This window comes from Mesocricetus auratus, unplaced genomic scaffold (assembly GCF_017639785.1).
Source record: "Mesocricetus auratus isolate SY011 unplaced genomic scaffold, BCM_Maur_2.0 Super-Scaffold_100676, whole genome shotgun sequence".
NCBI lineage: Eukaryota > Metazoa > Chordata > Mammalia > Rodentia > Cricetidae > Mesocricetus > Mesocricetus auratus.
In genome coordinates this window covers 152,702,890-152,726,845 of record NW_024429266.1, presented here as the reverse complement: position 1 = coordinate 152,726,845, position 23,956 = coordinate 152,702,890, and the positions used below count along the sequence as shown (strand labels likewise).

Below are 23,956 nucleotides of genomic sequence, written 5' to 3'. Positions count from 1 at the left end.
GACTTCCTCTTGGCATGGGGACATGACAAGACTCTGTAACTGGATCTTTTCCTTACTTTCTCAGGAGTGTCTTCCCCACAGCCCCTCAATACCAGAGTAATGAAGAAGCCAGGGACCTGCAGACGTAGGCCCCAGTTAAGAGAGCGAGGAGGCACTGATCTCAGCATATGCTGAGTAGGAAGCAACACCAGAGTCCAGGACAGAGAGATTGGTTGGGATGAGGAGACCAGGAAGGCTTCCTGGAGGAGGTGGAGCTTCTGTTCACATTGGACAGGGGCTCCACAAACACCCTGTGTGGCCTGGCTAGCAGAGGCTTCCTAGGGACAAGCACCTCAGTCTCCCCAAGGAAAGCCTGTGGGTATTTGGTTACATCTCAGCTCCATGGTGGAAACCCTTCTGGTATCTGAGGGAGGGTACGTTAAGTCCCCTCTGAGGACCTGGAGCCCAGTGGTAGAGCACTTGGATAGCATGAATAGGCCCTGGGTTCTGTCTCCAGCAACAGGAGATTTTTAAAAATCCCAGTGCCAGTGCACACCTTTAATCCCGGCACTGGGGAGGCAGAGGCAGGTGGATCTCCATGAGTTAGTTCCAGGCTAGCCTGGTCTACAAAGTGAGTTCCGGGGTTTCCAGGAATGTTACGAAGAGAAACCTTGTCTTGAACCCCCCCCCAAAAAAGCCCCAGTGGTATCAGAGGGACCCAGTCAGCAGGGAGTAGGAGCCAAGGGAGTGGGTGAGGAGTGGGACATGGTCACCAGTGGAAGGGTGCAGGCTGTGAGCAGACACCAGGCTGACTGGGCATGCTGAGCCTTTCCTGCACAGTTGGCATCTCTTGCTGCAGATTGTCCTCCTGTGACAGCTCTGCCCCTCTGCCTCTCTGTCTAGGTGATGGACCCCTTGAGGTCTGGCCCTGTGTGGATTCCATAAGCAGCAGGCACCTCACATACCTGCCGTCATTCAAAAAGATCTCATGGGCAAGGCTCTGTCCCAGACACAGGAGTTCAAAAATCAGGCCCACAGCATCTTTGTGGGAAGAGACAACTAGAGGGTAATCAGTTATTTAAAACACAGGCTCAGGGCTGGAGAGATGGCTCAGAGGTTAAGAGCACTGACTGCTCTTCCAGAGGTCCTGAGTTCAATTCCCAGCAACCACATGGTGGCTTGCAACCATCTACAATTCAATCTGGTGCCCTCTTCTGGCATGTAGACATATCATAAATAAATAAATTAAAAAAAAAATAAAACACAGGCTTTTTTTTTTTTGGTTTTACGAGACAGGGTTTTTGTGTATTGTTTTTGAGGCTGTCGGTCCAGCCCTGCCTCGAACTCACAGAGATCTGCCTGCCTTTGCCTCCCAAGTGCTGGGATTAAAGGCGTGCGCCACCACTGCCCAGCTAAAACACAGGCTCTTAATATAGGTGACAATGGTACAGCTGAGGCAATATATGAAGCCACTGGTAGTGGGTCCAAGATCTAACTCTAATGTACGGAGTAGACACAGGGGTGTGGGGGGTGGAGAGGGGCCTTGGTCCTGCCTCAATGAGATGATGAGACAGACTTCATAGACTTCCTAGGAGGCCTTTCTCTCTCTGAGGAGCAGATGGGGTGTGGGGGGAGCAGGAGGAAAGGAGGGAGGGGGAAGCTGGGATTGGAATGTAAAAAATAAATTAATAAAAAAATACATACGAAAAAAAAACCCACACAGGCTCAGAGGAGGCCTTCCTAGGGGGCTGGCATGAATGTCAGACTCAGAGGCAAGATGGAGCTGTCACTGGGAAGATCAGAGAGAAGATGGTCAGGGAGTCGCAGGATGATGGACATTCATAAGCCCTCTAGTGAGGCTGACTGTGGGGTGTCGGGCAGGCCTCCAGGAGGCAACAGGACCTGTGTGACAGAGATACAGCAATGGGCCCCTGGGTCTAGAGCGTGTGCACTGTGTCTTCAGGGTAGGGACTGGATTATCAGACAAATGCTCAGTGTGTGATGTTCCCAGAGCCCAGGAGACTTGGCTCCACTGGGACCCACAGCAGCCCTTTATTTCCCTCACTCTGGAATCCCTAGGCGCCGTGTGAATAACAAAGCCCAAAGAACTGCCAGCCAGCACCTGGCTCCTGGAAGGAGAGGAGACAGCCTAGAATGCAAAGCTGGCCAGAGGTCATGGAGCACTAAGGAGTCCCACCCAGTGGACGGAATTCCAGTTTGCGCTGTTGGTGTGGGCACCATTGTGATGTGCATCGCAGCCATTGGCATCCCCCTTGTCAGATCATTACCATACCTCCATTATCCCCTCATCAGCACAAGTCCGCTCACTGGTCCTGGGTAGGCCTCCATCGCATCCTGTCGAGTCTTCTTCACTGTGGCAGGTGGGTGTTTTACCCTGTCACTGTCCATCTGCAGTTATTAAGGTGTTCTGGTAACAGGCCAAACAGCCTGTGGTGGTACATGCCAGTTATCCCAGCCCTGGGGAGCCAGAGGCTGGTGTGGCCTACAGTGTGACCCCGTCTCAAAAAAAAATCCTCCATCATGCACAAACCTGCACAGCCACCTGAAGTATGAGTTAATAGTGTAATGATGGCATTTTTCCCTGACAGAAAATTTGGATTTGGATGAGTGAAATTGGCCCCCTTTTTTGGGGGGAAGTAGTACTTTTTGTGTTCTGATCAAGAAACTTGTTTCCTTACGTGTGTGCACACACATGCACAAACACACACTCACAGAGGCCAGAAGAGGGCATCGGAGCTGCTGGAGCTGCTGTTAGAAGTGGTTGAGACCTGCCCAAGAAGAGCAGTCAGTGTTCCTGAGTGTTCCTGACAGGTGAGCCATCTCTCCAGCGCCACCATTTTGGAAGCCCAGGCTGGCCTTGAACTCCTAAGTGCTGGGTTTGCAGGAATGCATCAGAGTGTGTGTGCTTTGTTGTTTCATCATTTGTTACAAGGACTTTCTTGGGTCTGGAGAGATGGCTCAGTGGTTAAGAGTTCTTGCTGAACCGGAAGAGGACCCAGGTTCAGTTCCCAGAATCCATATGGTGACTCACAACCGTCTATAACTACAGTTTAGGGGATCCAACACCCTCTCTGGCTTCCACGGGCATCAGGCAAACATATACACAGGAAAAACACTTATCCACATAAAAATATAAATCTAAAGAAACTTTAAAAATCTTTTTTAGCCAGGTGTTGGTGGCACACGCCTTTAATCCCAGCACTCGGGAGGCAGAGGCAGGCAGATCTCTGTGAGTTCGAGGCCATCCTGGTCTACAAAGCAAGTTCCAGGAGAGCCTCCAAAACAATACCCTGTCTCGAAAAACCCAAAAAAAAAAAACTTTTTTAAAGAGTACTTTCTTAACTTTTTTGGTTTATATTCTCTCCTCTCTCTCTCTCTCTCTCTCTCTCTCTCTCTCTCTCTCTCTCTCTCTCTCTCTCTCTCTCTCTCTCTCTCTCTCTGTGTGTGTGTGTGTTCCCCCACCCTCTACCCCCCTGACAGCCTAGCTCAGGCTGGCCTAGTACTCGCAATGTTTTCCACACTGACCCAGTCCTCCTGCCTATGAGCGCTGAGTGCTGGGCTACATTTCCCTGTTCTCTGTATGTCTGCTTCATATTTAACAAAGGGCTGCCACTCGCTGTGAGTCCCGTGTCCAGTGCCAAGCGTACAGTGCAGCAGCTCCTTGGAGATGATGGGCAGTTGTGAGACGGGCAGCTGGCCAAAGCGGTGAGTTGTGGACTCTTTCTGCCAGGTGGAGGAGATTGATTAGACCCAGCTGTCAGATGCAGACTAGGCAAGGCCTTCCTGGGAATGAACAAGATTTAGAGACTTGGATCTTCAGAGATGACTTAGGGTTAAGAACACTGACTGCAATCCCAGAGGATCCTGTGTTCAATTCCCAGCAACCACATGGTGATTCACAACCATCTATATAATGGGATCTGATGCTCTGTCTGTCTGATGCCCTCTTGTGTCATGCAGGCACGCATGCAAGTAGAGCAAATAAACCTTAAAAGAAAAATCTAGAGACCTTAATAGACCACAAGCTCAACCCACATCAACAATTCATTACCTTTAGTCAGGCAGTGGTAGCACACACCTTTAATCCCAGCACTCAGGAGGCAGAGGCAAGCAGATCTCTGAATTTTTTTGGTTTTTTTTTTTTTTGTTTTTTCGAGACAGGGTTTCTCTGTGGCTTTGGAGGCTGTCCTGGAACTCGCTTGGTAGTCCAGGCTGGTCTCGAACTCACAGAGATCCACCTGCCTCTGCCTCCCGAGTGCTGGGATTAAAGGCGTGCGCCACCAACGCCCGGCTCAGATCTCTGAATTTGAGGTCAATGAGTTTCAGGACAGCCAGGGTATCACAGAGAAAACCTGTCTCAGAAAACAAACAAACAAAATAATTAAGTACGATAAGACAACTTCCTTTGGGATCTCCACAGTTTATATAGAGTGTATGCTCTGTTCAGAAGAGAGAAAGGGGACTCCCTCCTGTCTATGTGGGACATTCTGCTGTGTTCAGTCCTACTTAAGGGTCTTTGGTTCATCTGTTGAGGAGGGACAGAACAGACAGGGGAAATCTTGGGGGATTAGGAGCAGAGAGGGATCCAGAGCTCTTACTGTAAGGAAGACAGGGGAGCTGGGACAGTCTCATCTCTAGATAGGCATGGAGTGGACCTCCACTCCAAGCAAGGACGTTTGATCTTGGGTGTGGTTCGTTGGCCGCATCCATGGATTTACTGGGAGAGAACAGATTGCCTAGGAAGACTGATTCTCCAAGGTGGCTTTGCACTGTGATGCAGAAGCGTGGCTCCCATCCCTCCACTTGTGACCCTCAGACCATGTGGGGACACCTCTGTCTTGGCTTCTGTGACCAGTGGTCTGAAGTCCTGAAGGGGGATCTAGCCCTTCCAGTCTGTTTACTGAAAGGTCTCTGGGACCCCATTCACACTCTTGGGTGGGAGGGCCTGAGAAGGCCCCCAAGAATGTGTCACTAACCTCTTGGCTTTGTCTGGAATTTCACAGTGACATTCAGCAGTCACTAAACTTAGCACCAAAGCCTGTGGCCTCTGGGTTGCCCAGGCATGCCAGGGGCTGAGCATGAATCACGGTGAGCTGACAGAAAAGAATGGCATAGGCTGAGGGGCACCCTGGGCAGCAGGCAAGGTCTGGAGGGGCAGTCCTGAACCACTGGGACCCACTGGGACCCTGCTGTGTTCCCCAGGGCCCAGAGAAGCAGTCTTGTGCTGAAAGGTAGAGTAGTTGGTTGGTCACTTACTCTACATATATTTATTGAACATCTGCTATGCACCAGGCGTCTGATCCCTTGGGGCACAGAGGGCCAGTTACCTGCAACGAATTCATCCTCTGGAATTTAGACCCCTCTGGGGGAGCCCCCTGGAAGAAAAGCTGTGTGGGAGCTGACAAGTGGAGCCCCTGGAATAGGAGGTGCCTGCTGAGGGCTTAAGAGGAAGATGGGGAGGCCCAGTTTAGAAGAGGGAGGGCAGTGTAACCTCCAGGCCAGATGAAAGGTACTCTGGGAAAAGAGCCCCCCTCTCCACGCTTTCCTGCTTACATTTTGACGGTTTGCTTAGTTCTTGGAGACTAAGTTACAACATAGAGGTAAGAGGCCAGCCACTTTTGGAGGTTGGACAGATTTGGGATAGAATCCCATCTGGCTCCTGCTGTGTGATGATGGCAAGACAGACCACCTCTCTGATCCTTCATTTTCTCCTCTGTAGAGTAGAGATAAATTAGAGTTTGCTGAGAGGGTAATGAGCAGAAAAGCTGGGTGCCAGCATGAGCAGCTGGCTCACAGGCCACATAGATCCCTTACCAAGGGAGTGAGTCCCACGGGGCCTGTCCGCTTACGTCTGTGAGCCTGGGCCCACCTCCAGCATCTTCACCCAGAGACTGCTCTGATGTGACAATGCACCTGCTGGGCCAGGAGGCTTTGGTACAGCCTGTGGTTTGTAGCCGGGGAGGTGGCAGGGGTGGGGTGGGAGGTGGCAGGGGCGGGGAGACTTGAATGCCAAGATGGAACAAACCATCCTCCCCTGTCCAGCTCTCCAGGGGACAAAGAAAAGGTCGTTCCATTGAGAGGAGCAGCTGTCAGTGACAGGGCCCAAGTGCTAGCCTGGTACTCTCTTTCCCACGTGGGTGTGGTCCTGCTGGCTGCCAATGTGATGGACAGGGCTGGCTCTCTGTGCCCTCCTCCTGGGGACTGGCCTGTACCACTGTCCCACATTGCCAGTCCACTCCATGAGCTGGCAGGCTGGAATCTGTGCTCCCAGAGACCCTCTGCTGTCCCACTGGATGTTCCTCTTTGGGGGCTGGGGGTGGTGTTGACTCCACATGCCTGCGTCCTCCTGTGTCACTAGGCTCTGGAATCCCTGCCTGAGATTCGTCACACATTCCCGTGGGCCACTGCATTTTTATTTTTAGGATTTATTGAGCACTTCCATGTGGCTTAGGGTCTTCTCAAGTGTCCTCCTCTCCAGCAATCTGGGTGGTTTGATGTCTCTTGGGGTTGGGGGCGGGGGAGACAGACACGTGAAGTGGCTGCCTGAGGCCACAGGGCCGGAAGGGGTGGGTTAGCAATGGAATCTGCCCCTTGGCTCTAAAGCTCCCTCAAGTCAGGGACGACTCAGACCTGCTGCCAGGTCCCTGTCTGGCAGAGGCAGAGACAGCTGCATGGAAAGACAGTCACCAGCCAGTAAGAGGCAGAGCCCAGGTTTGACCCATGCCTGTAAACTGAGTCTCCAGGCTGTGTGGAGAGTTAGCTCAGTTGTCTTTAGATCCTGGCAAACCTTGACAACCTGGTTATTAGGGCTACCTACAAGCAAGTCCAAATGGGCCCATTCACCCTCTCCCCTCACCGTTGATTGGCACGAACTGGCCAATCGCAGCCCACTCTCCTTGGCCACAGGAATCTACATAGTCTAAATCAGGCTCACTAGTCCCAACACCAGAATTTTCCTTTTTTAAATCTGGGATTTGAAGGTTGAGTTCTGGGACTAAAAATGGGAAGTTAAGACCAAAGGTAAAAAGGCCTCCATTTTTTGAAAATGTAATGAAAACAACAGCAACTGCCTTCATTAAGGCTGCTTTCACCAAGTCTGGGATCCTAATGACTGGGAGGCTAAGGCAGAGTTCCAGACCAGCCTGGGCTATGTATTGAGACCCTGCCTCAGAGAGGGAAAAGGTGGCATTTATTGTGAGTTCCAATAAATCTGACCATCAACAGTTTAGTAAAGTGAAGATGGTCACAGACATTGCTTTGTCACCCAAGGAGGACAGAGTTGGAATTTGGTGATTTTCTTCCTTTCCCTCAAGGCTATAAGATGGCTGCCTCAGCTCTAGCCATCATATCTACATTGAAGGGAGGATGAAAGGGAGGCAGGCCTAAGCCAGCTGTGTTTGTCTTTAATATAATTTTTTTTTTCGAGACAGGGTTTCTCTGTATTGCTTTGGAGGCTGTCCTGGAACTCTCTCTGCAGACCAGGCTGGCCTCAAACTCACAGAGATCTGCCTGCCTCTGCCTCCCGAGTGCTGGGATTAAAGGCGTGTGCCACCAACGTCCGGCTTTAATATAATTTTTAAAGTTTTATCTATTTTATTTTTATGTGGATGAATGTTTTGCATACATGTGTATATATGCACCTCCATGTATGTATCTGGTGCCTCTGGAACTGGAGTTATAAATGATTATGAGTTACCGTATGGGTGCTGGGACTGAATTTAGATACAGTGCAAGAGCATCAAGTGCTTGCAACCACTGAGCTGTCTTTCTCTTTTAATCATGAAAACAAAACATTCAGTAGAACTCTTAGCACAAGTCTATTTGTAGTTTCTTGACCCAATCTGTATCTCAAGGGATGATGGGGGCATGAACCTATGACAAGGTCACAGGGACACAGGGGTGAATTGCCTTATTCCAGTTTGAGCCTTAACTTGCTCTTCATTCTGTGGTGCCTCAAACCCTGTGTGGGACTTACCTGTTCAGATAGACTTGCAGAATATCCCAGGCAGGTGGCCTACTTCCGAGGATAGTGACTGCTTGATACTCTGTGCCCATCAGGGACCCCAGTTTAGTCTGCATGATATGGCTACAAGGCAGCAGAACATGGCCCAGTAATCTAGGCTCCAGGTCCTGGTACCATGACAATCTCAGAGGATGGTGTGTATCTTAGTCAATGTTCTATTGGTGTGAAAAGACATCATGACCAATGCAACTTTTATAAATGAAAGCATTTAATTGGGCCTTGCTTGCTGTTTCAGGTTTAGTCCATTATCATTATGGTGGGAAGTGTGGCAATTCACAGGCAGACATGGTGCTGGAGAAGGGGCTTGAAGCATTTACTTATATTGTTCTATTATTAAATAAACTCACGAGTCAGGTGTCATGATAAAAACTTGATTGATAGGGGAAGCAGTGGAGAAGCGACCAGTGACCTCCCCCCTCTCTCCTTCTCCATTCTTCTTGGGTCTGTGATAGGGTTAAAGAATAGATAGTTACAGTTTTGCAGTTTTCCTTGCTACCAAATTCAGAAAAAAACTTACAAAAGAGATGTGAAGTTTATAAGGTGAGAAACATAAAAGCTTAAGTTGTTTAAGAAAATAGTTTAAGGTCTAAAAAGATGTTTTTAGGTTTGTAATACAAGTTGTGATAGAAAGTAAATTAGGTATAAAACTTTGGACTCACCAAGATAGGATAGATAATGGAATATTTTCTCTGAATTTGTCAAATTCTAATGGACTGGACATTGTGAATGCAATTCTTACTTGATAATTGTTCCTATTATACATAGTTTTACTATGGTAAATTTAAAAACCTTTCCTTTTATTTAGACAAAAAGGGGGAAATGTTGTGGGTAATTTGTTTGCACTGACATCCCAAGACTGCTAATAAAGGTAAACCTTGAATCAGAGGTCAGAGTCAACATTCAGCTGTCCAGAATTAGCCATAGATGTTTTGGAGGATTGATATAGAAGAGCACAGGAAGTAGTAGGGAGGGATTTAGAAAGATGCATGGTTTTTTGATCTGGAAATATGGAGAGGCAGGGTCAGCTGATGGTTCCCATGTCACTCTTTGGATCTATCAGGTTTTTACCCTGATATCTGACTCCCAAGTTTTGCCTAATAATAGAACAATATAAGTAAACACTTCAGGAGTTGTGAGTTCTACATCTGGATCTGAAGGAAGCAGGAAGAGAGAGGCATTGAGCTTGACTTGGGCTTTAGAAAAAATCTCAAAGCCCAATGACACACATCCTTCAACAAGGCCACACCTCCTAATCCTTTCAAACAATGCCACTCCCTGGTGACCAAGCATTCAAATCTATGAGCCTATGGGGACCATTCTCATTCAAACCACCATGAGGTGAAAGGTGGCTTTCTGAAGACTGAGGATACATCTTGTGCTGGGACTTGAGGCCCAGATGCCACTCTGGGAGAAGGCAGGAGACAGGCCTGCTCAGTTTGGTGAGACCGTGTAGCTTCTGTACAAGGCAGCTGGCTTTCTGATTGCCATGGTGGCACTCTAGAATTTGATAACTTGGGATAAAGTTCTGACCAATAATCACTTCTCTCCCTGTAGATTCAAGATCATGTGAAGTCACATGGTAATATGCTTGGTACTGGGTCTGGAATGGGAGAAATATATAATCAATAGTTTTATTTTAAATTCTACATTTATTTATTTATTTTGATTTTTCGAGACAGGATTTCTCTGTGGCTTTGGAGGCTGTCCTGGAACTAGCTCTTGTAGACCAGGCTGGCCTTAAACTCACAGAGATCCACCTGCCTCTGCCTCCCGAGTGCTGGGATTAAAGGTGTGCACCACGACTACCAGGGTTAAATTCTACATTTATTATTTTGTGCATGTGTATGAATGCATGCCATGGTGCATGCATGGAGGTCAGAGGAAAACTTTCGGGAGTCGGTTTTGTTCCACAGTATGGACTGTGGGGAACAAACCCAGTTCATAAGGTTTGGTGGCAAGCTTCTTCACTGTCTGAGCCATCTCCCCACCCCCCCACCCCCGCCCTTTTACTTTTGTTCATTTTTAAATCATGTGCTTCGAGGAAACAAAACACAAGAAGCAAAGAACAAAGTGATCTGGCCACCGACTGCTCGACTGGATGTTAACGTCTAGATGCCACACACATATTAATTGTTCCATTGAGTTAACAGACTGGGCTTCCCCACACAGTGACTGTTCATCAACTCCAAACCCCATGTTACAGGACTGTTTTGATGACCAAGAGTATACCAGGTCATTTCCAATAAGATAGTCATTTAATGTTATTGTCATCTCAGGAAATGTTGGCAAAAAGATTAAAAAAAAAAAAGCAGAATCCCTCAGGCCTAACACTGGCCCTGCTTCCTCCATGTCACAGGCCAGACACCCCAGGCCTCGGGGTAAGGGCTCCACAGACAGATATACTTTGTGTTTTCTCCCCACTAAGACAGGTGGCCCTCACCACTGTGAATGACGGTTCCCAGAAATGCTGCAGGGCTGCCCAAGATTGCCCAAGCCTAGCTAAGGGCCTCCTGACATTCCTTTCCAGTGTCACAACTATCCAACTCAAGCCCAAGGTCCCCCAGTGCTCACCCTGCCAGTAGAGTCCTCTCTGCCAGTCAGAGACGTGGGCAATGCCCTCAATGACCCCTTTTCTCTCACTCTGCACCTGGGCTGTCATCATCCGGTGACCCCCATCCCAGACACCTATCTCAGATTCATCTGCTTGCGTCAGTCAGGCAGGTTGACTACTGTCATGAACCCCAGATCTCAGGGCTTAACACAAGTCCAGTGAATGGAGCTGGCGGCTTCTATTCCTCAGGGTCAGCCAGTCACCCTGGGTCCTCCCAGCTCCATTCTGGGGCCTTCCAGGTACTGAAATAACCTTGGACACTACAGGGCAGGCTTTTAATGACCTGGTCAGGAGGTGCCTTTCATCACTTTTGCTCACATTCTATAGGTCAGACTAAATCACATGTCCCCACCCATCTGCAGAGGAGCCTGGGAAATGTAGTCCAGCTGATTGTCCAGAAGAAGGGGAGCAAGATTAACCGTGGCTTTGTCTTTCAGAAACACAGACCTACACCTGGCTTTTCCCTTCCGGTAGATAGCCTGGTCCTCTGTCAGATCTTCAGGGAGCAGCTGGAGAAACAATGTCCAAGACCAGACCCCATTATAGCATCCCTCCTTGGATTCCCTGGGGTCATCAGCTTGGTTGCAGGTCAGAGCCTTTTCCAGACTAACCCCGTGTGGGCTGGTAGCTGCCGACCTCCCTCTGATGCCATGCTCCACTCCTGAGAAGCTTCCCTATTTCCAGCTTAGTCGGAACCCAATTCAAGGTTCGATAGCACAACAGGAAAACCTTTTATTTTTGAAGTAATCTGGCCCTGGTGCAAAGAGTGCTGTGACTGTGACAGGATTGGGAGTTCTTAGAGACTCAAATTCAGGTCTTCAGCTTTTTGTTTTCATTTTGGAACAGGGTCTCCCTGCATAGCCCAGCCTACCTTTGAACTTGTAATGATCCTCCTGCCTCAGCTTCCTACATACTGGGATGCTAGGCAAGCCCAGGAACTGTCTTTGTGAATCTCAATGCCAGGATGAAAGCATGGGATACACCTGGGGCCAGCCAGGTGGCAGCAATGGGGACTCAGTGCCTTGTGTAACCACCTGGCTGGGGCCCAGGCAGCTGGCTGTAGAGGAAGAGCTTGCCCAGTGCTACCCACTGGTCCTCAGCTTAGCGGCCCCGGATCTGAAGCAGGGGGATCACAGCCAGCAGTCCAGCAGTCCATGTGAAGGCTGTGCAGGATGTGAAGTGGGAGGCCAGCTGGGCACAAACTCACCCTTTGCTCACCCTCACTCAACTTCTGAAGCAATCTCTGAGAGCTAGAAAGCGCTGCCTCTTGAGTACACAGCCCGCCATCGTGTGTATGGCCCAAGGGAAACTGAGGCTCAGTGGCAGAGGCACATGGCTCTTCCCCTGCGTCACGTCCTTATAGAGCAAGGGCAGAGCAGCCACCATCTTCATCTGGTCAGCAGTGTCTGCCTGCGGGACTCCACTATGACGGTCCTTCAGAGAAGGGGCTTGAGAGTCACTGGACTTCACTTGAGATTCCAGCGGCTGGCCACAGCCCTTTGTGAATGCTGCTGCCCTGACTGTGACTTCTGGGTCTCCAGAGGTGCTGGAGCGTGTGGGAGGTTATCCGAAGGGGACTCCATCTACATAGTTATGCGGAAGCTGTCATCCGCACTAGGTGGAGATTTTCCAGTGTGGCTTCTTTGAGGTTGTCCACATCTGTCGGTAACCCCTCACCCATGTTCTACAAGAAAGCCCAATAAATTATCAGTTTCCCCAGGGAGAATTTAGGTGGGATTGCTCTTTGGGTAAATTCTGGGGCCAGGTGAGGAGGGGCCACGCATTATTTACATCTCAGTTCTAACAACACATCCTCATGTCCCCTCTCTGTCCTTTACCAAGACCAGCACTGCCCATACTGGTACTCAAAAAGCGCCAGCCTTGAGGTAGGCACTGGCTGTGTGGCACTGGGCAGGCCGGTTCAGCTGCCCATATCCCCATTTACTCCTCTATGCTGTGGTGATGCAATCTCCTTGAAGCAGGAAGCTTTTGCACAGGCCCCAGCCTTCTGCTGGTAAATCAGCACCCTTGGGGACAAAATCAGCACACTGGGAAGTTTCAGGCAGCACCCTGGAGAGTCTGTCAGGTTACAGTCAGTCTGGAGCTGCGAGCACAGGCAGGGTGGGCACTGGAGAGTCATGGATGGTGCTGGAGCAGGGGAATGCGTGGCCAAAAGGGAGTGTCACAGGGTTGATTCTGGCTTTACCCTTTTTATCAGCATCTGGGGGAGGCTTTGGCTCCAGTTGAGACACAGGGAGGAGGCTGCCAACAGAAGGGGCCCCCAGTTAAGCCCTGGAACAAAAGCTTTGCCCCAGCCTTTGTGGGGCCAGATTCCTGCTGTCCAAACCACCCCACTTCCTGTTCCCGACCTGCTAGGAGCTGCTAGGAGCTGCAGGAGGCACCTTTATCCCTGGTTATTACCTAGGGGTAGGGTTCATTTACCCCAGCCTTGGACCAGCACAGGCTCATTGACCTGGCAGGTTTGGGCTTGGGTTTACTGAGGCAAGTAAAGTCCCCACAAGTCTCTTTGTTGCCTTAGGTATTCAAACCTGACACTGGCATTGTTTGTATTTCAAATTCAAATGAAGTTAAAGAGTAAGTCTGAAATTCACTTTCCTCCAATGCCCAAGAGCCCACATTAAAAGAGAGGTCTGTCTGTCCACACACATGGTGAGGAATTTTCCCTTGCTCAATATCTTATCCAATTCCAACCATTGTCCTTATGCAACTGGTGAGAATAATGCTTGTTCCCAGGGGAACCAGATGACCAGCTCAGGGCCACATAGGCCTTCTCACCTGAGTCCCAATGTTTTCTTTCTTTATTTTTCTTTTCTCATGCTGAGGATGAAGGCTATAGCCCTGGCCCATGCTAGGGAAGCGCCATACCCCTAATCCTAATCCAGTTTTTAAGGTGCTACATGCAATAATTTGTCAAAGCAAATAAAAACAAAAAAAACCCCACTTTTGTTGAGGTGGGACACAGATGTGGGGTCTATGGGGTTTTCCTAGGGTTAGCAGAATGAAAATAAATATTTGGGTCAATGAAATGGCACAGCAGGTAACCCACACAGGCACCCCAGAACCCACATAGAGGTGGAAGAAAGAACCGATTTCTTCAAGCTGTCCTCTGCCTTCCACCCATGTGCCCCATCACAAAATAATTTTAAGTTTTTATTTGTTTGTGTTTTAGGAATCAAATTTCTAAAACATAACCCCAGGTTGGTAATTGAGAAAAGCTATTTTTCTTAATCTGTCTGGCTTTAAATTTGCAGGCTTCCAATGTCTTAAAAGTTATTATTCTTTTAAGAGGATAATTGATCTTGGTTCTTAACTTTTTTGGAAGCTGTTTGGCAAAATACCTGGCATTTCTATACCTGGGCTATGAGGATTGCAGTTAGCCACTGGCCAGGATGGCAATTGGCACCTGCATCACATGGCTGCAGCCCTCTACCCCATCCCTGGGCACCTATTGGTGCTGTGTGGGGGTCTTTAGGGCATGAGGTGACTCAGGCCAATTACAAGGCAGGAGGATCACTACAAGTAAGAGACCAGTTTGAACTACAGAGTCTCAAAACAAAGACAAACAAAAAAGAAATAAGAAAAAGGACCCAGGGTCATCTTTTTCAAGCCATAAAGCTCAGTGTCCAGACCTAGAAAATCTCCCTGTGGGGTGAGCCCCAGAAACCTTCCATGGGCTCAAGGGACATTCAGGGTGGCCTAGGTGTGGTGAAAAGATTAGGAACACTACAGTACTATTCAGATGGACCAATAAGTAGGAGTTCATTCAAGAGCCAGGTGTGGAGCTGGAGAGACAGCCCAGGAGTAAAAGCCCTGTCTGCTCTTGCAAAGGAAACAGGTTCAATACTCAGGACTCCATCTTGGCTCAAAACCAACTGTAACTCTAGTTCTAGGGAATCCAATGCCTTCTCTGGCCTCCTTGGGCACTAGGTATGTGTGTGGTACACAGACATACATGCAGACGAAACAGTCATAATAATATAGAATGATCTAGTACTGTTCAACAACAAAACAGTGATGGGATGTCTTTTCCGTGGAGAAAAGTGAATGGTCACTCACCACAGTTTGTACATTCAGAGAAAGTTGCCTGAAAGACACAAAAGCAGAATAGGTGGTGAGTGGGGAGGGAGACTCCAGCAGAGAGGAGTCTGATGTCACTAGAATCCTTCTCCATCACCCCTAGTTTGGCTAACTGCACACAGGTTTTCCATTTAAAAAGTCAGTTGGGACTGGAGAGATGCCTCAGTGGTTAAGAGCACCGGTTGCTTTTCCAGAGGACCCAGGTCTGACTCCTATCACCCACATGGCCACTTACAACCATCTGTAACTGCATTTCCAGAGGATCTGATGCCCTCTTCTGGAGTCTTCAGACACTGCGCTCACATGGTACATATATATATGCGCAGGTCAAACATTCATATATATAAAGTAAAATCTTTAAAATTTTATTTATTTGTTTGTTTGTCGAGAGAGGGTTTTTCTGTGCTTTGGAGGTTGTCCTGGAACTAGCTCTTGTAGACGAGGCTGCTCTTGAACTCACAGAGATCCACTTGCCTCTGCCTCCCAAGTACTGGGATTAAAGGCAAGCACCACCACTGCCTGGCCTAAATTTTATTTTTATTTTTTTGTTTTTACATCCCAAGCAAAGTTTCTCTTCCCGCCCCTCTTCCCAATTCCTCCCCACACTTCCCCTCTACTCCCCCCATCCACTCCTCCACCATGGTTTCTCTTCAGATACAGGCTGGCCTACCATGCATATCAACCAGCCAAAGTATATCAAGTTGCAGTGAGATTAGGTACCCCCTCTTCTATAAATCTGGTTAATGTAATCCAGTAGGAGGAATGGATCCCCAAAGAGGCTTCAGAGTCAGAGACAGCCCCGCTCCCACTGTTAGGAGTCTCACAAGAAGGCCATGTTATGTAACTAACATTTATGCAGACTCCCTGGTTGTTGGTTCAGTATCTGTGAGTCCCTATGAGCCCAGGTTAGTTGGTTCTGTAGGTTTTCTTGTGGGGTCCTTGACCCCGATCCTTCTACCCCTCTTCCATAGTATTCTCCCAGCTCTGCCTAATGTTTGACTGAGTCTCTGCATCTGTTCCCATCAATTGCTGGGTGGAGCCTCTCTGATGATAGTTGGGCTAGGTGCTTATCTATGAGAACAGTAAAATATCATTAGGAATAATTTCATTGACTTTTTTCTTTTTGCCAGTCATGTTTGGTTCTATCCTAGATCTCTGTAGCATCCCACCTTTGGGTCCTGGCCCCGAGGGGTGAGCTCCCCCTCAGAGTATGGGTCTCCAGGTGGGCCAGTCATTAGTTGGTCACTCGCACAATTTCTGTGCCATCTTTACCCCAGCACATCTTTTATGCAGCACAAATTATAGGTTGAAGGATTTGTAGATGGGTTGGGGTTCCAATCCCTCCACTGGAAGACTTGCCTGGTTACAGGAGATGGCCAGTTCAGGCTCCATATCCCTCATTGCTAGGAGTCTTAGCTAAGGTCACCCTTACAGATTTCTGGGAGTTTCCATTGCTCTAGGTTTCTAGATCATCCCAGGGATATCCCCTACTCCAGTTGTCTCTCCCATTACTGTCTCCCTTCCTCTTCCCCCACCCGATCCTCCATCTTCCCATCCCCTTCCATACCTCCCTGTCCACTGGCAATGTCCATTCTATTTCTCCTTCACAATGAGATTCTCTTGATCCTTGCTTGAACCCTCCTTGTTATTTAGCTTTTCTGGATCTGTGGGTTGTAGCATGTTTCTCCTTTGCTTTGCAACTAATATCCACTTATGAGTACATACCATGCTTGTCTTCTGAGTCTGGGTTACCTGATCTTTTCTAGTTCCATCCATTTGCCAGCAAATTTCCTAATGTCATTGTTATTTTTTTTACAACCAAGTAATATTTCATTGTGTAAATGTACCAAAATTTCTTTATCCATTCTTCATTTGAGGAATATCTAGGTTGTTTATAGTTCCTGACTATTATGAATAAATCTGTTATGAGCATAGTTGTGCAAGTGGCCTTGTGGTATGGTGGAGCATCCTTTGGTTATGTGCCCAAGGGTGATATATGATATAGCTGGGTCTTGAGGTAGACAGATTCCTGATTTTTTTGAGAATCTGTTATATTGATTTCCAAAGTGCTGTCCAAGTTTGCACTCCCACCAGCAGTAGAGAAGTGTTCCCCTTGTTCTGTAATTGTTTGGGGGACATGTTTCAAGATAGGATTTCTCTGTGGCTTTGGAGGCTGTGCTGGAACTCACTCTGTAGACCAGGATGGCTTGGAACTCACAGAGATCTGCCTGCCTCTGCCTCCCAAGTCCTGGGATTAAAGACATGCACCACCACCACCCGGCTATAAAGTAAAATTTTTAAAAAGGAAAACAAAACAAAAAACAAAACACCAAACCCAAACCACTATTTATTAGAGAGATGTTTATGTTCTCACAGGAGTTTGAACAGGGATGTTCCCTGAAGCATTTTTCATTGTTCATAACAGTGTTCAACTGGGGAGTGAGCTCAGGTACTCATCACCCAATGAAAGATCACAGAGTGTGTGGTCTCTCTGGCATGTACTGGAACTTCTCCATCAGAGTGATTGCGCTAAGTGATTGGAAGTAGACACAGAGGCCCACATGGCTAGGAATGTCAGCTACAAGTCAGTCTGTAGTGATTGGTACCCAATGATGGGAGTAACCACCAGCCAATATTTAGTTTCTTTTTAAGAATAGAAATGTTCTAAAATTAGGCAGCTTTGTGTTGTGGGATAATCTTTTTGCACACAGTGAAGATATGTCTCTGCCAAAGCACCTTCTGATTGGTTTAATAAAGAGCTGAATGGCCAGTAGCTAGGCAGGAGAGGATAGGTGGGACTTCTGGAAGAGATAGGAACTCTGGGAAGAAGAGAGGGAGGATGGACCAGTGAGATGGGGAGCAAGTCAGACTTACAGTATGGAGGAGAGGTAACGAGCCACAAGGCAGATCATAGATGAATATAAATGGGTTAATTTAAGTTGTAAGAGCTAGTTGGGAACAAGCCTAAGCTAAGGCCAAGTTTTCATAATTAACAAGAAGTCTTCAGGAGCTGGTAATTCATAGAAAGACCTGCTCTTTTGATGATAGGCTGAATGCCATGAATATACTGAGTTTTGGAATTGTACACATTTTTTCTTTAGGCAGATTCATGGTGTATGACTCATTGTGATGGCTAGTCATATGTCAAATTGATACACAAACTAGAGTTATCTGAAAGGAGGAAACCTCAATGGAGAAGATACCTCCATAAGAACCAGCTGTAGAGCATTTTCTTAGTGATAGATGTGGGAGGGCCCAGCCCATTGGTGGTTCCATTCTGGGCTGATGGTCCTCTGTTCTATAAGAAAGCAGGTTGAGCAATCCAGGGGAAAGAAGCCAGTAAGCAGCCCTCCTCCATCAGCTCCCACATCCAGGTTCCTACCCTGTTTGGATTCTTGTCCTGACTTCCTTTGGTGATGAACAGCAGTATGGAAGTGTAAGCCCAAAAAATGCTTTCCTACCCACTTTACTTTTTGGTTATGATTTTTCATCTCAGCAATAGAAACCCTAAGATATGTATATCCCAGTAAATCGGGTCTTTTATTCTAAAAAGATTTATCTTTGTTTTATTTATTTGTGTCTCTGTGTAGGTATGTGCGTGAGTGTTCAGTTGACCTCAGAGGCCAGAAAGGGACATTGGGTCCCTTAGAACTGGAGTTATGGGCAGTTGTGAGCCACTGTGTGGGTACAGGGAACTGAACCCAGGTCCTCTGGATGAGCAGCCAGTGATCTTAACCTCTGAGTCATCTCTCCAAGCCAAAACAGTTACTTTAAAAAAGTTGTTACTACATGTATTGAGTTTGTGACTGTGGCAACAAAGTCCCAAAAGCCAGGTGGCTTAAAACAGCAAGCTGGGAAAGATTGTAAGAGCCAGAGAAACAGACTTTCCTTTGCAATTGTGTCTCCTAGAAATGGCAGAAGCTATATCCATAGACTATCACCAAGATGGTTGCTTAAGCATGAGCTAAATAAGGATGGCACCAATAGGCATGCTAACACGGACCAGGCAAAGCTCACCAGGCTTCAGCCCTAGACCAAGAACGATGGGCAACTAAGGAATGTTGAGTCATAGAAACAGCAGATCCCAATTGGTTATTCAATACCAAATGGCCAGCCCTGAAAACATATATACAAATAACATTATACAGACAGGTTGTATTTATGTATTAGGAGTACACACACATACGCATGCACACATTCACCAATAATTATAAAGAGGCTATCAATTTGAAAGAGACAAAGAAGGAGGTATAGGAAGGTTTAGAGGAAGGAAAGGGAAGGATGAAATGATGTAATTATAATCTCGGAAAAAAAACAATAACAAAACCAAACAGTCTCAGAGTGTTGGAGGCTGAGGAGCACTGCTAGGGTCATTAGGGTAGAGTCCTACTAATCCAGGGTAACCCCTTCCTTGCCTCCTGTTGCTTCTGATGGTGATTTTCTTTGAATCACCTTGGCCTATAGTGTGTCAATCGCTATCTCCAGGTAGTCTTCTCATAAGAACCATCCTCACGACAAGCTAGTGTCTATCCTGATGACCTCATCTGAACCTGAGAAAACTTACAAAAACTCCTTTTCCATGCAAGGTCATGTTCACAATAGAGGTGAGACCTCAGTGTATCTGCATGTGTCAGGTGTAGAGACACGGTCTCCTCTGTAGCTCAGGTTGATACAGAATTTGTGGCAATCCTCCTGCCTCAACCTCTAAAGTGATAGGATTACAGGTGTGAGCCACCATCTTAAGCCCTTCCATGCTAAACTTTCTAATAAAGGAACTTGCCTGCCTGGCAGGAGAGAGAAGCTCCATGCAGAGGGGGACTGGAAGAGAGAGTGGTCAGTGTGGAAAAGCCTGGAGTCACATAGCATGGCTTCCTGGAGAAGCACGAGAGAAATGGCCTTCTTGTGAGATGGCTACAGAGATGGGCTCTGCAGGGAGCACACCCTCATGGGAGGCATGCCAGGATGAAACTCCATGATTGTCTTGGTCTTAGGAGATGGAGAGAATGAGAACATGCAGACACTGGGGAGGAGAAGGAGGGAGAGCATGCCAGGGATTAGCAGCAGCAGAGGCCTGGGGGATAAGAAGCCAGGATTGCATGCATGCTTGGGAAGGTCTGAGGGAGTGAACATCGAGGGTCTGGGGAGAGTTTAGAGTTAGTAGTCCCCAGCAGACCAGAATGACCTGGGCCCCTTCTTAAACCGGGGTGAGGGTGGTACCCTGCAGCAGAGAGCTGCTTGCTTTGCTCCGAAGCCTTAAGGCTACTGTGCCAGGGAAGCCACTGCAGGTAAAGGCACAAGGCCTCCAAGCCCCAAGGAAGAAACAAGAGCAGAGTAGATGTTTGGCTGCCCAGAAGCACAAAGGCACCAGGAGTCCTGGGCAGGACCTGGCTCCCTGAAGCTTAATCCCTCAACAGGGGCCCACAGCCTGGATACAAGAGACCTTTCTTTGCTCCAGTTCTCAGCTTAGGTTAGAGACTGGGAGCCAAGGTGGCAGCAGGGAGGTGGGGGGAGTGGGGGGAGTCCTTTCAGTTGTTAAAACCTTCAGCAAATAGTTTTTCATTGTTTTTGGATCCTTTCCCACCGTGGTGTCAGCAAACCCTGTGCTGTATACGTGGTTCTCTTTGTTGCTTTTGGAAAGGGACATGCTGGAGAGGGGCAAGGACAAGCTGGGATTTTTAGTCACTTGATCCTCTGGAAAGCTGTCAATCACTTTCTTGTTAAAAAAAAATACAACAAAATACTAGGGGCTACAACTTGGTTCCATGGGTGAAGGTGCTTGCTACCAAGCCCTATGACCTGAGTTTGATCCTCAGGGACACACAGTGAAAGGAGAGAGCTGACTCCCACACTTGCCATCTGACCTCTCATGGGCACTGTGACACCTGTGTAACACACATATACACACCAATAGATAGTTGCAGTATATAATACATACATACATATATAATTGAAAGGATATGTACATAATATAAACAAGAGAATGGGGAGTGGGCATTTACAGCAAGATCAGTTGAGGCATGTGTGTGCTGGAAGGAGAATCTGATGTTTCGACCGTGCTGGCACAGGGGCTGCCCACACTGCTCCAGGCTACTGGCAGCCCCTCCCCTCTCCTCCATGGGCATGAAGCCCTTCCTCTGCCTCTCTCATGACTCCTCTCAGCTTCCTTGGCTGTTTGCTCTGCTCCCTAACATATGCATGTTGGGGTACCCTGCAGTTTGATGGTCTTTCCCTGTCTGCACGTGTGCCTTGGGGTCTCCCCCAAGATGTCCATCTGGACTCCACCCCAGGTTACAAGCCTGGCTCTCCATACCTCTTGGATGTGCCCTGTAATCATCTAATGGGCCTCTCAAACACTTTAAGTCTCCGGGGTGCCCCCTTCCCCTACCCAAGCCAGCCCTTCCTTCAACTGCTCAGATAAAAATCTTCAAGTCCCTTTTGATTCTGATTTTCCCTTCCAGGAGTAGGCCTAAACTGGGTGGGGGCATTCTAACATATTTTGTCTCTGTCTGGTCATGACTTTGAATTACCCTGGCCATTGACTTTTAGCTGCTGATGCCTCTTCTTCATCTCCCTCCTCCTCCCTTCCTCTCCCTCCTCCTCCCCTCCTTCTCTTCCTGCTGTTACTCCTCTTCCCTTCTTCCTCTTCCTTTTTCCTGTGTGTGTTTTATTCAGATTGTGATCTTAATTCTGACCATAGAGCAGATAAAAATCTCTCCAGATTTGGAATGCCCCAGTGATTTAATTTGCATGAAACTCCGGGACCTGGATTGCACACAGGATTTCAAGGACGGTATGTATGACAGTCAGGGCCACTGTGATTGAGGAGTGGTAAGGGATGTGCCGGCATTCTGTGACTTGAGTTTGGCCCCCAAGTTCTCATACCTTGGCATTGTGGTTCTCAGTGTGGTGATGTCTGAGATGGGGCCTTTGGGAAGCAGGGTCTGGGGGAACTGTGCTCAGAGGCAGTCAGGGTAGTGGAGAGGATCCTCACAAGGACAAGTCTATCTCCCAAGCCACTCTGTGGTTCCCCTTTTCCCCCACGTGTGGGTTTGCAGTTTCTCACATTTGCCCATCAGGCCCTTCCAGAGGCTACATCAGTGGGACACTCAGATCTTGAACTTTCAGCCTCCAAAACTGTGAACCCAGTGAACCTGCCTCTTTATAATGCTAGCTTGCTGAGCTGGCTCGTTTTTATGTGAACTTGACACACGCTAGGGTCATCTGAGTGGAGAGACTTCAATTGGGAAAATGTTCAATGAGGTCCTGCTGTAGGCAAGCCTGGAGGACATTTTCTTAATTAGTGATTGATGTGGGATGGCTCACCTCATTGTGGGTGGTGCCACCCCTGGGCTAGTGGTCTTGAGTTCTATAAGAAAGCAGGCTGAGCAAGCCACGAGGAGCAACCTAGTATGCAGCACGCCTCTGTGATCTCTGCATTAGCTCCTGCCTCCAGGTTCCCACCCTGCTTAAGTTTCTGCCCTGACTGCCTGCAATGATGAGCTGTGACATAGAAGTATAAGTCCAAGAAACCCTTTCCTCCCTAAGTTGCTTTTGGTCATGGTACTTCATCACAACAATAGAAACTCTAACTAAGACACCTACCTCAAGAGTCTTGTTACAGTAACTCAGAACAGGCCAATATATAAGGCCTTGTGGCAGTCCTTTGAGTCAGTGTTTTGGCTGCCATTTGCCTGGGATAGCATTAGGAACCAAACACACTGTTCATGAGGTTCTGTGAGAAGGGCAGAGCAGCCAGTGTGTGTTCCTAAGGAGGGAGAAGGCAGTGATCTCAGCCTTGGTTGTCAACAGCTCTGTAGGATGCCCACAGCTGTGCCCTAGAGCTAAGAAGCAGCCAAACCCAAGACCATGTCCCTGCCCTCCCTTTACCTTTCTCAAGGACGAGAACAACAGAGAGGAGTCCGGACACCAAAACAGTGGTTGTTTTTCCATCCTAGGACTTAGGCTGTTTTCCATGCCCAAACAGTGCCTAGAGTTACAGCGAACCCACAGTCAATGTGTGGCCACCACAGAGGAGAAACTGGCTCCTGCCTGACTGGGTCTCCAAGCAACACTACCACACAGGCTCTCAGGGCGTGGAGGTACTGCCAAGCCTCAGCTCCCACCTTTGACTTGGCGCCTGGTGTTTCCATGGGCACTCTGTGTCCCGTTCTCAGTACAGCTACTCTTCCAAACTGCCTTCCAAGTCCTGGGACACAGGAGGCAGGCCAAGGGAGAAGACAGGGGAAGAGGATTCATCAACCATCTGTAGAATCTGCAGACCAATAAGGAGCCCGTGCTAGTCTCCAGGCTTGGCTCCACGTCCTGCCTCTCTCGTTCGCTGCCTGGGCTTCAGTTTGCTTGAGTGTCCACTGATGGATTATATTACTCACCTTGCATGCTATGGAGAGGACTGACTCCAGGCTCACAGGGCTGGAACGTGCAGACCCGGGTTCAAGGGCTGGCTCTGCTCTTTATTGACTGTGAGGCCTTAGGTGGGTCCCACACACACCCTCTGTGATGTCTGTTCTGAGTCTTTTCAGAGGCAACGATACTCCCTTCTCACTCTGTCTTCCTGGCTCAGCAGCCTCTCTTGGCATGTTTGTCATGGCGAGAGGCCGTGAGACCTGATGGCACCGTCTCGTGTCCCTTTTGTGTGTACTTACTGAGAAGTGGCTAAGTTTCAGACACTGAGAGGGATCCGGAAATGGCCTCAGTGCCTTGGAGACCCCAAAGTGAAGCTGTGTGCCATCTACGTCTCTGGCTTCTCTCCATCCTCAGGCTGTGACTCAGGAAGCCAAAGGCCACACCCTGAAACTGAGATAGAAGAATTTTCTGATTCCTAAGTCTGGCATGCCTCCTTCCCCAGTTATGTTTTGATGGGATTTTGGTTAAGAGGATGGAGCAACCACGGAAGAGGAATGGCAAGGTGGCTCAGTGGGTAAAGGCACTTGCCAATAGCCTGGAAACTTCAGTCTGATCCCTGGAACCTATGGAAAGATAAATGGAGAGACTTCACATAGTTGTCCTTTGATTCAATGGCACAACCCTCCCCCCATCACTCACACACACACACACACACACACACACACACACACACACACACAGACACACACACACACACCACCATCATCATCCCCACCATCATCATCATCATCCCCACCACCACCATCATCATCATCCCCACCACCACCATCATCATCATCCCCACCACCACCATCATCATC

General features: G+C 48.3%; 1 long non-coding RNA gene across 1 annotated transcript; it reads right to left on the bottom strand.

The window, feature by feature from the left end:
• Positions 1-14,628: 14,628 nt before the first annotated feature.
• Positions 14,629-23,027, bottom strand: LOC121137089. The gene is made up of 2 exons (XR_005874311.1): positions 22,620-23,027; positions 14,629-14,739 (listed from the first exon to the last, which is right to left on the bottom strand). It is a non-coding gene; the product is annotated as an uncharacterized LOC121137089 (long non-coding RNA).
• Positions 23,028-23,956: the final 929 nt, after the last annotated feature.